General features: G+C 43.9%; 1 long non-coding RNA gene across 1 annotated transcript in view; it reads right to left on the bottom strand.

The window, feature by feature from the left end:
* LOC132518507 (uncharacterized) overlaps positions 1 to 16,275 on the bottom strand; it is a 43,142-nt gene extending 26,867 nt beyond the window's left edge. Inside the window, exons 1-3 of the long non-coding RNA XR_009539903.1 lie at positions 15,942 to 16,275; positions 6,635 to 6,690; positions 5,091 to 5,172 (exon numbers count right to left, since the gene is read on the bottom strand). This is a non-coding gene — a long non-coding RNA (uncharacterized LOC132518507). The remainder of the gene's footprint in view (positions 1 to 5,090; positions 5,173 to 6,634; positions 6,691 to 15,941) is intronic.
* Between the last annotated feature and the right edge of the window lie 221 nt (positions 16,276 to 16,496).

The following is a 16,496-nucleotide window of genomic DNA, read 5'->3' as shown; positions in this document are numbered from 1 at the left end:
GGCGCACGGGCTTCAGGGCGCATGGGCTCTGTAATTTGCGGCACATTGGCTCTCTCATTGAGGCGCACGAGCTCAATAGTTGTGGCGCGCGGGCTTAATTGCCCTGTGATATGTGGGATCTTAGTTCGCCAACCAGGGATCGAACCGGCGTCCCCTGCATTGGAAGGCAGATTCTTTACCACTGGACCATCAGGGAAGTCCCTAGGGCAAGTACCTTTATAATCTAGAATATTCTGAAGTGTAACTGTGTTGACATCTGTTTGGGAACTTCAGAGGCTAAGCCTTTCTCTATAAGGTCAAAGTGAGATGCATTATTGAGTTGGATATTGGGATAATTAAAGCTACAAATAATGACCCTTACAAGGAATATCCTGATAAACTGGTGATTTCAGAGCCAAACAGTTACTCATTCTTTAAAACTATACTTTTGGGGCTTCCCTGGTGGCGCAGTGGTTGAGAGTCCGCCTGCCGATGCAGGGGACATGGGTTCGTGCCCCGGTCCGGGAAGATCCCACATGCCACGGAGCGGCTGGGCCCGTGAGCCATGGCTGCTGAGCCTGCACGTCCGGAGCCTGTGCTCCGCAACGGGAGAGGCCACAACAGTGAGAGGCACGTGTACCGCAAAAAAAAAAAAAAAAAAAAAAAAAACTATACTTTTGAACAAGAATTACCTGCTTTGTTGATGTGGATCACATTAGCTGAAAATTCCCAAATTTTTGCTTCACCCTGTGGGGCAGACTTGGCATGGGACTACATAGTATGTTTCTTCTAAGATCTTCAATTTAAGCAGGAACCACAACCAGCTGATGATCCCTATTGAGTCACTCCTGCTTCAGAAATGAAGCCTTGCTGTACTGCGCCAACTCTCACTTTTTCCACCTTACATAATCCTCTCTGTTCCCCAGCATTTCAATGCAGCCATCATATAAGTGGAACCAGGAGTGTGGTTTGGTTAATGCTTCATGTTGATATTGATGGACTACAGAACAGCGGGTCCCTTGTTGCCTAGCAACCAAACAAAGTGCCTTATCCTACTGACCTCAGTATGGGTACCGCTGGCACAAATGCTGCTCCATCCTTGAATGGATTGTTGTTTCCTTGTTCCTGGTGATCCCCAGCCATAGGGATCAGCCTACCCTGATAAGGCTTCTGATTGAATGTAATGATTCCTAAATTACTCAGTTAATAAGCATTCAAATGGAGATTTAAGTCCAGGATGGTCAAACTCCAAAGATAGTCTTTGGGTTTTTTGGCTTTATACCTCAGAAAAGAAAACAGAAATCACTGGCAAAACAATTTGACATTGTTCAAAGAAGGAACATTCTTAACACTTTTGAGTTACCTATATAGCTACTAATAGTCATAACAATTACAGTAGTAATAACCATGCAGGTTAACATTTCTGGGATAACCGGGAATTCTGGGGGTTGACTCACTGCTCAGCACTTTGCATATATTATCTTACTGGAGACTCACAGCCATGCTGGGCTGTAAGGTACTGATCCTACACCCATTTTCTAGCCAGGGAAAACTAAATTGCCCCAGAGCACAGGGTAGTACATGGGGAGCTGGGATTAGCATCCCGGTCAATCAAGCCCAAACCCCAATTTTCAACCTTGGCATTCACTGCTGCTGGGTACCAGAAGATGCACAGGGTCCCTTAAGTCTCCCTAAGGAAGTGTGGGAGGACTTTTGGCTCTTTCTGCTATTGAAAAGCCGGTTCTCTCTTAAGAATACTTCCGTCCATGTGGATCTGCCTTGGCATCGGGCACAATATTGGAAGAGAGAGAAAGTACCTCTATGGGTAGGATGCAGCCCCACTCTTTTTTTTTTTTAATTCAAGTATAGTTGATTTATGATGTGTTAATTTCTGCTGAACAGAAAAGTGATTCAGTTATACATATATATACATTCTTTTTCATATTCTTTTCCATTATGGTTTACCATAGGAGACTGAATATAGTTCCCTGTGCTATACAGTAGGACTTTCTTTTTTATCCATCCTATATATAACAGTTTGCATCTGCTAATTCCAAACTCCCACTCTCTCCCTCCCCCAGTCCCCCTCCCCCTTGGCAACCACAAGTCTGTTCTCTATGTCTGTGAGTCTGTTTTGTAGGTAAGTTTGTGGAGAGATAGCCCACTCTTGTTTGCATTAACCAAGGTGGGGGCAGGTTCACATTGGGCCATACCTTCCCTGAAGCAGAGATGAGTGAGACTGGGAGCGATGACAAAGAGAGATGAGGGGAGGGATTTACACACTGTGCTCTCTACCCCACCCATCTACAAATCACAAGTTGGCAGGCACTCCCCTGATCCAGTTTAGTGGTGCCAAGCACAATATCCAAACTGTGTGGCCACAATGACTGAGCATACTCATTGCTCTTACAAACCATTAAAGTTTAAAGTGGAATGAAAATTATCCCAGGAACACCGGCTCTGTTACTGTGAAATCATTTGTGCTTGACTCATTGAAGGAGGCTTCAAGGTCCCAGAGCTGTATAACTAAGATCTGTGTTCCAGTCTTTCTGCCCCCGCTGGCTGGAGGTGAGAGAGTAGGGCAGCAAAAGGTGACATGACCTCCCAAGGGCCAGGGAATGCCCTTGGTTACTTTGTTGGCTGGGATGGGGGAGCCAGATAACCAAGCTTATTAAAATTACTTGATACTAAACCAAAAATGGTTTCTGGGTGAGATCAAAGCAACTCCCTTTTTAGTCACATGTACAAAATTCGCTGCCTGAACTTAGTGACCTCTGTTTCGTTGCTTAAAGAATTTTATGCTTCTTTCTGGATTCTCCTTACTGGTTTGAGACCAGTGGTTTCATATATGCTCCCCAGTTCATAGAAGCTTTCGAGAGATGCTTAAAGGGTTTCGGGGGGGTGGGGGTCAGGGGTGCAGGGATGGGGTGCACCATCCTGGGTGCCTCCAGGCAGGCCCCTGCTACAACCAAAGCATCCAGCAGGTTCTCCTCTCTGTGTTTTCTGAAATGGGTTTCTGCTGGGGAATGCTTTTATTTCCCCCCCTTTTTTGGGTAAGAGTACCCTGATTGTCTTCTAGAAATCCACCACTCTCTGTCCTCTGCCAAACTCAGAAATGAGTGTGTATGAGACTCAGGCCTCATCAGCGAGGGTCTCTGATCCATCTCACCCCAAAGGCAATCCTGAAAAGGGCACTCGACCCACTTGGGCCAGTGAGCACTGGGCTGCCCAGGCCCCAGTCTAGGCCCATCCCTTTGTAGCTCTCTGATATGGTATCTCTAGAGCCTCAGTTTCTTCATCTATAAATAGGGATAATGCTGTTTATACTTAGGGTAGCACCTGTCAAGTAGTACACATTTTACAAAATAGGAACTATTATTTATGAACCTGTGAGGGTAATTTATTGCTGAGCTCTACTAGATCCTTCCTAATTTTTCCATTTATCCGTTACCCAAAATGTCCTTTATAACATCCCCTCCCTTCCAAATAAAAGTAACAGCATCTCCTCATTTTACTGTCTCTCCACCAACCGAATCCCTAGCCAATTTGCTTTTATTTCTCTTCTAATCCTTCTCATTCCTGCTCTGGATGCTGCGTGCAGGAGGGGCCTGGAAGAAGTTTACCTTCTGCTGACATTTCATGCTTACAATACCACACCACCCACTGTGACGATTTCTCCATCTTTTCATGCACCTCCACCCTCAGGACGAAATATTCCCTTTGTATTATAGCATCATTTTGCAGGTGTAACCATGGTTAGGTACAATGCTCGCTTCCCTGACTGAAATGTTTTTGTTTTTGTTTTACTTAAGTAGAGTTGATTTACAATATTATATTAGTTTTAGGTGTACAACATAGTGATTTAATTTTTTTATAGATTATACTCCATTTATAGTTATTATAAAAGACTGGCTCTATTCCCTGAGCTGTGCAATATATCCTTGTAGCTTATTTATTTCATATGTAGTAGTTTGTACCTCTTGATCCCCTACCTCTCTATTGCCCCTCCCTCCTTCCTTCTCCCCACTGATAACCACTAGTTGTTCTCTATGCCTGTGAGTCTGTTCCTTTTTTGTTATATTTGTTCCTTCATTTCATTTTTTTTTTAGATTCCACATATAAGAGATAACATACAGTATTTGTCTTTCTCTGTGAACAATTACTGAGGGGTAATACCCTCTAGGTCCATCCATGTTGTTGCAGATGGCAAAATTTCTTTCTTTTTTATGGCTGGATAATATTCCATTGTGTGTGTGTGTGTGTGTGTGTGTGTGTGTGTGTGTGTGGCCACATCTTAGATATATCCAGCATTACTTTGAATCTACTTCAATTTACTTCAGTTTTGCCCTGTGCACGTTTTCCAAAGCCCCTCCTCCAACCTTTTTATTCCAGTTGCTGGGCTTTTGCTATTTCCTTGCCTCAGAGAGATTTCCAGGGCAGAAAAAACAGAAGGCTTTTGAAGACAAGGGCTCTTCCTATCTGAGGAGATGGTGCTAAATACCCTCAGAAAGGAAGAGGAGGCAGACAGAGGAATGCCCTCAGGAGTGAGGCGAGAGTAAGGAGACAAGTCTCTGTGCCTGGGAAGGGGAAAGTCAGACAGCTATTGAAGAGTCAGATGTCAGTGCCACTCATAATCCCCACCCCAAGGAGGGGGCAGGACTCGGAAGGGGAAGGCTGCCTGGTACACCTGACGGGGCTGAGCCTGGGCAGGTGTTCTCCAGCCTTGGCAAAGTTACCGTCCATGAGTGAGACACAGAAATAGACTGCAGGGCTTGAAGAGAACTCGAGGGTGAGGATGTCAGCAGCAACCGTGACAGATTGAAGACTGGGCGTGATCTTAGCCTCCTGTGCTACCCAGGAAGGGGATGGCTCCCGCCATGACTGAGTTTAGCCTTCCTGCCGTGCTGGCTGGTAGGACGGGCACTGAGATCCGACTTCAGTTGAAATAAAGCCCAGTAAAGACATGAGGCCTACACACAGCTGTGCACTGAAGTGTACCCTGACATTGATAACCACACGCCAGCATCCACAGCTGGTCCCCGTACGTGTGAACATTTCAGTGAGAGGCTGTATCAGAGAAGGCCCCAACCAGGAAGGGGGAAAAACAGTACCTCCCAAAGGCAAAACATCTTCATCTGAGGTCCTGGGGTCGGCCTTCAATGTGGTCAGTAGTGCCAAGAGCCAAAATACATCCTTTAAAAAAAAAAAAAAATCACTTCCTTACCCCCAGGAAATTTATGCATCTGGAATTTTATGAAGCCAAACCCACTAGTCAATGTCAGAACTGGAATGAGAGGAAACTTTCTGTAGAAACACCCTCCCATCCTCTCGTGTCATAGGTGAAAAATGGTCGGCTTTGTTTTCTTTGCTTGTGAAGGGAAGAAAAAAATATCACGATGCTTAGTCTCCAGTATCCTCATTGCCAGGTGCCTTTATAGTTCCCAAGTTGTCCCATCAAACTGAGTTACAACTCCATTAAAATGCCACACTCAATATTTTTTGTCTCATCCCCTAATACTCCAATCCCTGGCTGTCAGCAGACACATCAGGAAACTCCCCTATCCGGAGGATTTGGTTTAAGGTTTATCTTGGCCTGGGAAAGAGAGGAGAAGTTAGGAAAAGAGGAGGGACTCAGAGAGAACCCAAGCGGCTGGCAGTGGGGAACGACAAGGCTTATTCATTCAGGCAAGTCAGGCCCTTCGGGTCTCAGCAGTAGGGGCAGGCAGACGGGTAGGGACCCTGTGAAGTACCATTTTAAAGGAGAGATGCGGCCAGGCTGAAGGAGCGCCCATCAGCCCCCAAGGGGAGGAAGTGAAAGCGGTTCCCCAGTCAGCAGCTCCTCACCAGAAAAGGGGGGAAAGTGGCCCCAGGTTGACTCAACCCAGCAGATCCTGTCCAAGGACAGTTATGGAATGCAAATATTTAGAAATCCTGTGGTTGTTTAGCGCTCTTCAGAGCACTAAACACACACGGTGTGTCCCCAAACCAAGATGAATGAGCCCTGCTTCTGAAGTTCCCTGACCTGCAAGGATAAAAGGAAACAAACTGTCAGACAAGGGTTATCTTCCCCCCATTTTGTGCTTGTAAATCTCTGTCAAACATGCATTGTTTTCTGGTCCTAAGTGTCCTCTTCATGGAGGCAGGTGACTTTGGATATGCAGAGTTACTCTTCCAGTGACTCTCCCCGTGGCTTTCCACGAGAAGGGATTGGAGGAGGAACAAGAAGAGGAAGGGAAAGGGATTCGAAATGAGAACTGGATGTTCTTCACTGCGTAACTGTCTAAGAGCAGAGGATGTGCTTCAGCCCCTTTGCAGCTCGACAATAGGGCCTGGCCCTCTGCCTGATAGATGTGAGTCAGGTGGGGACGGGCACCTGGTGGGGTTGGAAGAGAGGCTAGGTGGCCGTGCTCTGTGAAAGGACAGCTGGCCTCCTGGAGGTCACTGGCCTTCCTCTGAGCACCACCATGATTTTTTTGAAAGGAAATAGAGAATATTAAAAGTCTGAATAATTAAGCCTTTACTGAAGGGACAAATAAGATTCTAATCCATGGCCCCAAAACTACAGGGATTGCTAACACAGCTAGCTGGTACTTTGGAGTTAGTGGGAGATTCCTTTTCTGGGCGAAGAGAAGTGGGGAAGGAATTGAAAACTCACCAGGGAGTCTTGAGTAGAAATCTTGAACACGCACCAGGTGCTCAGCTGCCGTGTACCTGAGCAGGAAGGAGACGACGTGAAAGTGGGGGAAATACCTATTTAGAACACCTGGGCACACAAACCGGGAGAAGGTGACAAACTTGTGACTAGAGGAACAGCAGCTCCTTCCACGAGTTAGAAATACTAAAATTTTACACGCTGGAAGCAAATGAAATCCTTTCACGAACTCACTGACGGGGTTCAGAATGGGCGATCGTCCTGTGCAGTAGTTGTCATCATGGCTTATGGCTATTACACCTCCATATCCTGCTCACTCCATCTCCCCTGAGGTCTCTGACGGCAAGTCTCTCTCTCTAGCCTGATCTCGCACTTGGCGTGCCTGGTTATACGCTGTCTGAGATCTAGCATCGTGAACCACGTCATCATAAAATACGAGAGGTTGGGATAATTGAGAATTGGGGTACAATAAAAGCTATGTGACTGGGGCACACTGCTTTAAAAGAAAAGAATCTTGAGATTGACCGTCAAGCCGTTAGATGGCTTGATGGGATGCAAGTGCGAGGTTGGACGAAAGCAGGGGTCCCCCGAGTGTGGTCCTGGAACAGCAGCAGCAGCGTCACCGGGGCGTTCATTAGAAATGCAAATTATCAAGTCCCGTCACCAAGCCCGGCTGCATTAGAAACCCTGAGGGCAGGACCCAGCTGCCTGAGCTTCACAAAACCCCTCAGGCGAGTCCAACGCAGCCCGACGTTTGAGAACCAACGGACTAAGAAATGAAGCTGATGATCTAAGGAAGACAGCACAACGTCCCATATCAGGACCATGGTCTTCTGGCTTCCCATGAGCACTTGCTCCAGCCATACTTCATTCTTTAGGCAGATGAACCCTTCTCTTTGGAAAGAACCTTCAGAGACTAGGATCAGAGTGGATCTTGTGTGTCTGTTTCCTTATTTGGATGGTTTTTTACAAAAAGCCACGTTCTGCAGCTAGATTACCAGGCCGATCTCTAAATGTCTCTTGTCAGGTTCTCAAACTCAAATTCAAGCCTCAGAGGACCAAGGTTTCCGTGTTGAGGGTGTTCAAAAAGAATGTGCTTCAGGCGATGGCCTCAGACATGTTTATCATGCCTTTGAGCTGCTGTGCCCGTGTCCTCTCTCGGTATTCGTAAATAGAGCACCCATCTGGGACAGTCTGAGAATGTGGCTCTTCTAGGTAGGATGGGGCCCAACTACAGGATAACAAAGGATAATCTCCTAGACTCCAGGAGACACCAGATTGTGGGTCAGAGGCCAGATGTACCAAGAAATAGACACATAACTTTTCCAGGACTAATCAGCTTGCGTGATTTCGATCCTGAGGGTAGTTTTGACAGTCATGGGCCATGAAGCAGCTGCCAGCTTCCGACAAAGATAGAGCCATGCAATGGGGGCAAAATACCACCCAGAGTTTATGGGGTAGCGTGGGGAGCAAGACGCCACACAGGCTGATGCCGCAGAATCCCACTACATTTATTATGGCTATCAGCACCGTGTTTTTCTCTTTGGCCATCACAGTGTTTCCCGGTGAAATGTAGCCTGTGCTTAACTGACATAGGAGAGAGATTGAGAGGCGGTAATGACCCAAAGTGTCCCCGTGCCATGGGAGTAGAGCAGTGCGGCTGGATATAAACATAACTCAGAGACAGATGTTTTCACAAGCTCCTGTTAAAGCAATCATCATTGCCATATTTTTTAAAAGTCCTCGTGTGCCTGCCCCCTCCCATTTTTGTGACAGTCAAGGTATCAAGGAGAACAGGGGAAGAGGTTTCTGTTCCAGTATTGACCAGAGACCTTAACTAACTTCTCAGATAGACCAAGATGTACGTTTTCACCAAAATTTCAAGTCATGTAAATTTTAGCTGCCCCGTGTCCCTGTTTCCCACTGGGGAAATATTGCAAGTCAATGTTATTCTAAATCGATTATTTAGGGAAATAGTTTTTTTCTTTTAAAGGGAACAGCAAAAAGCCACTGCTCTAACACCTGATTCTATTCCACCTTGAGAACGTTCAGCAAGGACCAGTAAAGAGAGCAGATTCAATTTTCCCTCTCAGAATGATTAGACGGTGTACTAGTCAGAAATGCATTCAGCTCGATTAATAGCTAACTGACTGAAGTCATTTAAACACATAAAGGTGCATTCTCCTCTCACATAAGGAGCCTACAGAGAAGCAGTTTGGGGTCAGAAGGATGCCCTCAAGAATCCAGACTTCTCTGTCTTCTTGGTCTACCATCCTTGGCTTGAGCTGTTTGGTCTCATGGCAGCAACAGAGCTGTACCTCCAATGTTGTGTCCGTGTTTCAGGCAAAAGAGAAAGCAAACTTCTACTTACATCTCATTAGCAGCCCTGTTGTATGGCCATATTTGGCTGTAAGGGAAGCTAGAAAATCAGGATTTTAGCTTTTAAACCTCTGAAGGGGAGAAGAAATTGGGTCAGCTAATCTAGAGTGTATTATTACAGATGTCATAATAAATAACAGACCTCTGCATTAATTAGTCTTGGCATGTTTCGGGAAACATCATCAAGGACCTTCTCCTGTTACAGGTTCATATAAGCAACAAATCATGATTCAGTGCGATAAATACTAAATGCCAAGTGTATTTGGCATAAATACTTCCCTGTATTTGGCAGGGAAGACTAGGCCATTGCTTCTCAAGCTTTACTGGGATATCGTTGAAATGCAAATACTGATTCAGTGGATCTGGGATGGGGTCTGAAATTCTGCATTTACAACCAGCTCCAAGGAGAGGCCAGTGCTGCTGGTCCATGAATAGTAAGGGTCTAGGTAACAATTAAACAGGGCCTAAAACAGGAGTAGGAATTCACCAAGTGGAGAGAAGAGAAGAGTGCCCCCAAGGCCGGGGGAATGGCACGCCCAAGTGCATGTGCGTATCCCCGTTCATGCAGTCCTTTGCAACACTCTTTCTAAAGAATTTTCTTCAAAAATATATATATACACATGCATGGATGGATGGACAGACAGGTAGGTAGATAGACACATACAATAAGCAGATATTATATATTCAGTCAACTGTGCTATAAACTTGTGACCAGTGTAATTCTCAGCCAGTGAACACCTTACCACACTCTTCTCATCTGATGTGTTGGGTTTTCTCTTCTGTGACCTTTCCTTCTGCCATTGATGTTGTATTCTAGGAAACAGGTTTTACCCATAACGATTGGTGAAAGACTTGCCAGTATCAGTCCTGGATTATAAGTCCCACGAAGACAAAGGAAGAATACCATGTTCAGTGTTTAAAAAAAGAAAAAAAGTGAGCTTTGCTTCTTGAGTCACTTCATGAAGTAGTCAAGGGCACAAACAATAAAGATCGTCCATCCCTTCAATGGCATGAGGCCAATCATAGTATAGCTGCAGCTTGGAATGATTGACTGACAGTTGTGTGACCCGTGACCTAGAAGAAGCTATGACCAGAAAGCTGTCATGACTTTAGAGGATTTGAGAAAATCTGAAGAGCCATTGCCAGTGAATGCAGCCAGACATACCTCTCTGGGGAGACCGTGCTGAAATGTATGTGCTGAAACATACAGTTGGTTCACGCATTTCCATTTCCAGGAGTTCATACCCCACCTACATGAGGGATGCTCTATGGGGCATATTTAGAGACTAGCACATAGTCTGATATTTTGGAGTGGAGGACAAGAGAGGAGGAATGGGAAAAGATGAGGCTGCTCTCATCTCAAAATTAGGTTGGTTGAGCCACGCTGAGGTTCACCTTACCCCATGAGTAGTGGGAAACTATCAAAGTTCATAAGCAGTGGGATAACACAGTCCCATTTGGACTTTAAAGGGATGACTTTGTTGACAATGCAGTGGAAAGATGCAGGGAGAGTAGAGCAGCTAAACTGGCGTCAGGGAGGTCAGGTAGGACGAGAGAGAAGATGAGACACTGAACCAGAGCAGTGACTCTAGGAAGAGAGAAAAGTAACAAGATGTAATTGTCATGTTAAAGGTAGGCTCACTTGGGCAGAGTAAACTTTAAGATGTATGGCTGAGGGAGAAAGGAGAAGTTGAGGATGACTCTAAGACCAGGCTAGCAGTTCAGACTCGCATGTGTTTTTTAATTTGTATCTGATGGCCTGCAGTTGTTCAAAGGCTCTCTATATGCATTTGCCTTATTTTGTCCACTTCATGTATCTTTGACACCTGCCTGAGGCTGAAAGCTTTTGAGACCGAGCACAAGGGGGTTTGGCTTGGCCAGCAGGATGAATGATAGTGCCTCTAACTGAGGGAGTTAACCCAGGAGAGGAGCAAATCTTCAGGAGGAAGATGATTCAGGCTAGAGCTTTACCAATAAAGAGAAAAGAGTAGTTTGGCGCTCATGGGTCTAGGACTAGCTTGAACCTTGATTTACTTTCTCTGTGACCTTGAGTCAGTTACCTTGGCCTTCCAGTAGCTATAAAGCAGAAGAAAACATGCACCGCCCTTGTGAATAGCTCCCCAGAGCCGCTAGGCTCATAGCATTGATTCTGGCCAGTACACATTAATCAGTGTCATCCCTTCCTCTTTATAGGCATCTTTACGAGCCCTCATTTCCTTGCACACCCAGCTCTCTAGACTCAGAAAATATGTGTTGATGACCCGGACTCCCACTGTTTCCCCCAAGCAGTGCCGCCCTGTGCAGTCAAAACCGACAGAGGAGAAAAGACAAGTCTGGTGTATCAGGTTTCCCTGGGATCCACCATCCAATTCCCAGTATGCAAGAATTTTTAGAAAAAGTTGAGTGTTTATTTTCATGGTTACACTAAAGACCTCTGGAAATACCATAGATAACCACAGCACCAATAACTATTTAATTTATTACATTTGTACATACAGATGGAAAGAAGCCAGTCTTGGCATAAAGACAACTATAAACAAATGTAAATTACAAATCAGACAGTCAGATTGGAAATTGAAATAGAAAACATTCAAAGTCCACCTAAAGTTTCCCATTCCCGTGTAGCATTAAGGTATTAAGTCCTTTTACTTTTTTTTTTTTTTCCACTAATCTGAAGTCCCTCTGCAGTTAATGAGCTTTTCTTTCTTCTCCTTATGCATTCAGTTTAAAAAAGCAGGCACTGGGGATGCAAAGATCAAATAAGACCCTGCCCCTGGTCAAATCATGGTTTAATCCTGTGCCTTGTGCAAAGTTTAGGTGTAAAAAAAAGTTTTTTTAATGAACGAGTAAATGGATTAATTTAATCTGTTAACTGTCTTAAAACCCTTTTTTTGGGGGGGTGTGGGGAGTATTACTCTTTTCAATGAAGAATTGTGAATAAACTACAGCTGAAGGTAGAAAGAAATCAAGTTCTAAACCTGTACCTTTGTGAGCACGTATTTTGGTCCCCGATTATCTCAAATATCCATTTCTTTCCTCAAGCTAAAGAATCTTGATTAGGTCAGATGTTCAAGTTTAAATATCTGAACTAGAAGCAAACAGGTGATATTTTTCTTCCAAGTGGTGCAGCTATCGTTTCCCTCCACCTGCTAACAAGTAGCCTCAGTAGGTTTAGCTAAACTCATTGGTTTCTCTTTGAAGTCAGAGCAGTGAAACTAATTTGTTTTCAGTGTCCAGAGACCCTAAGCCTGGTCCATGTTACTATCTACTCTCACTAAGCGCAACGTAATAACCGTGTAATCGGTGTCTTTACGTCCTCTCTTGCCCTCTCCATCCTATTATCCACACTATAAGCAAAGTGGTCTATTGAAAGCACAAACTAATTACATTAGCTTAGCGCTTTAAAACCCTCCCATTGCTCTTGGGATAAATACCAGAATCCCTAATGCGGTCTTACACCCAACAAGATAGCTCTGTCCCCACGTCTCCACACTGGGCTTAGACCATGCCTCTCGTTCCCCTATTTTCTCTCATTGCCCCATACAGCTCTCTTTGTAGCAGTAATCACAGGAGCAATTTTTGTTCTTTTTAAATTGCTTGATGACTGTCTCCCTCACTTGAAAATAAACAGCAAGAGAGCGGTGACCACCTCTCTTTGGGCTCATTGCTAGATCCCTAGTAGCTAGCTTAAAGCTTCACATGCAAAAGGCATTTCATATATGTTCATTGCATGAATGAAGCAATCCACAAATAAATGATCGATTGTTCTCTCAATCACCAGATGCTGTTTTTAGTAGTAAGAAAACTTATTTCAGGGATGAAAACTTGCCCATTTTGCCTACTTCTCCAGTAAATATTACCTTCTAAATATTTCAAGGCCTTGATGGTAAGCTGTGAAAGGATTTGTATTTCTACCATTCCAGAAGAATGGAGAAAGAGGGGAAGCATAGTTATGATCTACTGTCTCTGAAATTCCCTGTGATTGTCTGCATTTATCTGGTGTTGAATGAATCCTTATCTATCTAGTAAAGTACTGTGTATTTTGTCTGTAGAAATCAAAGATTTGGGTATATAGTCAAATCAATTCACAAATGTTGTAGGAAATGTTCTTCCTTGCTTCAGTTTTATTTGTGCACTGGCCTGCCTTTTGTAGTTAAGCTAATTGTGATTCTAGACATTGGACCACAAAGATGAGTAAGATACATGCACTGTTCTTGAAGAGATCTAAGCCCAGCAAGGAGTGTGAACTCTTAAACAATACAAGACAATAAGAACTCTTAAACAATACAAGACAATAAGAATTATAAATGTGTACAAGTCCTAAATGAGAAGGAATTGATATGATTGGAGAGTATAGACTTTTTTTAAGTTTATATAATCAGGAAATCAAAAAAGTTTATCACAGTTGGCCAGGCACTATGGATACCAAGTAAAAAAGAATGTCCTGGGCTTCCCTGGTGGCGCAGCGGTTGAGAGTCCGCCTGCCGATGCAGGGGACGCGGGTTCGTGCCCCAGTCCGGGAAGATCCCACATGCTGCAGAGCGGCTGGGCCTGCGCGTCTGGAGCCTGTGCTCCGTGACGGGAGAGGCCACAGCAGTGAGAGGCCCGCGTACCGCAAAAAAAAAAAAAAAAAGAATGTCCTTTATTTTGTGTGTTTAATTAAACCTTGTATCCAGTTAAATTTTGCCCTGAACAAGAGCTTGCTTTTTCATTGCTTTCTATGTAAGTTCCATTGCCCTAAATGGCTTCTTCATCTCTGACCCTTAATTCTTGCTACCAGCTCTGTCTATGGCATTTTCCTTCAAGTGACCTCTCAGTAATCAACCTTGACTCCTCTGATACTTCTGTCTACTGGAACATGGACAGAACCAAAGGATGAACTTGGTAGTCCTGTAATTCACCCATCCGTCCAAATTAGGTATGACTTGTACATGCTTGTCATCTAGGTAGGGAAACAGATATGAACAGAAACTACAGCACCAGCAAAAGCAAGGAACTTGGGATGAAAGCCACACAGCATGGACTCAAAAGCATGGACTCTAGAAAAAGAAGACTAAGTTCAAATCTTGCTGCCATCTCTTATTAGCTGGATGAAATGAAGCAAGTTACTTAACCTCATCAGTAAATTGGAATGATAATACTTATCTCATGAGGCTCTAGCAAGTGTTAAATTAAGGAATTTATGTAATATGTTTAACCTAGTACCCCGTGCAGAGCGTGCACATAATAAGTGATAGACGTGACGATGATGAACAAAAGGATCATAAAAACATATATAAGATGCTCCAGGAAGCGGGTGATTCTGCTTAAGAAGTGGCTCGCTGAAGAAGAGACGTTTGAGCTAAACCTTGAAGGGTAGAAGGAAGCCAGGAAGGGGATTGGGAAGATGACATTTCAGAGAAAGGAAAAATGGTAAACTAAAATAAAAGGTAGATTTAAGGCTAAAGAGTCTACAGAAGAACTAAATGATGTTAGCTTGAATCAGGGGCTCAGCTATGGATAACAGAAAAGAAGAATCTGAACCAAATCTGGGATATATTCCCTAGACTAGGTTTCAGAGTGGTGACATAAATTATATTAAAGTATGTTGCGTGTAAAGTATATGCAGTTAACAACTTGAACTTCATGAGATGGAGCTGTTATCAAAGGTCGCCGTCTTCTTCACCAGCATTTATATGGAGCCCTCTAAGTGTTTTACAGTCAGGTTTAAAAGCTGTTTCTGTTGTTGAAAACTCTTCTTACCTCTTCTTAAATCATAGTGCACATTTTCAGGGTCACACTAAAAATTCAAAGATACAGACCACGATTTCCTTCTTTACTCAGAGGCTACATTGTTCAGCTGGGCCTAGGAAGGGAAGTTCTTCCAAACTTTTTCAAAACCTACTTGGGGGCATTACATTCAAATAGGGCATGCTCCTAAAATCTTACCATTTTGTGTCAGCGTCTCTGTCTCCCCACATCCCCCATTCTGGCCCTTCTTCTTTGTCAGCTCAAGCTCTTTGATAATTGACACCCTCACTTTTGAGACTTTGAGCAATTTGGTATTTTGCTTATGTTTGCTTTTTAGCCTCATATACTCCATAAATCACCCAATAACTTCTATTCCATAACTACAGAGCTGACACTTGAGAAACACAGTTTGCTATTTTATTCTCCTCTCCCATTATCCATTCAGCCCCTCCATATGTATTTTTCTTACACACAAACCCAGTACTAAAAATACACATATGTTGAGGGTTCTGCCAAAATCCTTAGTGAGTAATCTAACTTGCCTGAGACCAAAAGAAGTATGAGGGTCCTGAAATAAATCCCTTTGAAATGAATGAACCAATTTGTTTGGAACCTGATGTATTAAGACTCCATAAGTGTATGACTGTGGGATATAAATTCACTGGGCCAAATCTATACACCTCACGTCAGCCTTTAGGATTGACATCCTTCCCCCAGATGTCACAGGTTCAGCCATTGTTTTCATGCACAGTGCAAGCATATCGTAGCCCCTGTTTTCTTTCTCTAATTTCTTCAAAGCTCTAATATTTACCTAAAAGTACCATGTTTATTTGTTTACTTATTTGTTGTCTGTATCTTCTCTCTGGATTGTCACTCTGTGAAGGAAAAGGGGACTTTCCCGTGCTGTTTCCCACCATATTCCCCAGACTAAATCATGCTAAGTGCTCAAATTTGTTGAAGCGATTTTTCAAACCCAAAGCCCCATAAGGCCAAATTAGTAACTTTACTTGCTTGTATTTCTCCTAAAAATAAAATAGTAATGATGGCTATAACTTATGAGTACCTGCTACCTGGCTAGTACCGTGCTAGCATTCTGACATAGACCTGTGTAATCCCCACAGCTACCGTGCACAATCTATACTGGTATTTTATTGCCTTTGCAAATGAGACTGTCAGATCTCAGAGAGGTTGACTAACTCACCCAAGGTCACAGAGCAGGGAAGCAGAGGCTTTAGGGATTCAACGTAGATTACCATCAAGTACAATGCAGCCTCTTGAAGTTATTAGATGCAGCCCTTTTGTATTGATTCTGGATTGAGGCTATAAAAAGGTATTGTCAGTTTCAGTGGCTTGCTTCGCTTTTTCTTAGATGTTGTGGTTGTAGGGATGATTACTCATTCTCCTGCTTCTCATCCTTCTGTCAAGTTCAGTTTTCTGCATCCTTTGCGAAGAGCAAACTAAAACGGATCCCTTTTCCAAAACTCATCAGTCTCTCCCAGTTACATTTCTAAGCAAATCTGAAGGGCCCCAAGCCTTACAGTAAAGTCCCGCCATCGAACGAGTCCGACAGCTCTCCCTGATCCTGTTGGATTTTATGGTTTATCTGAAGTGTCTGACCAGCTGTGTCAGAGTGGCAAACTTTCCATACAAAAGCAAAGCAAGAGGGGAAGTATGCCCTTCGCCTGCCAACTGGCATAGTTTCTTCTGAATTCCATTCCAAGTTTTGCCTGAGACTTTTCAAGGGCTCTGGGTCTAT

Source organism: Lagenorhynchus albirostris, chromosome 3, assembly GCF_949774975.1.
Source record: "Lagenorhynchus albirostris chromosome 3, mLagAlb1.1, whole genome shotgun sequence".
Lineage (NCBI taxonomy): Eukaryota > Metazoa > Chordata > Mammalia > Artiodactyla > Delphinidae > Lagenorhynchus > Lagenorhynchus albirostris.
Note: the sequence above shows the minus strand (reverse complement) of the source record. Positions and strands in the feature narration are given on the sequence as shown.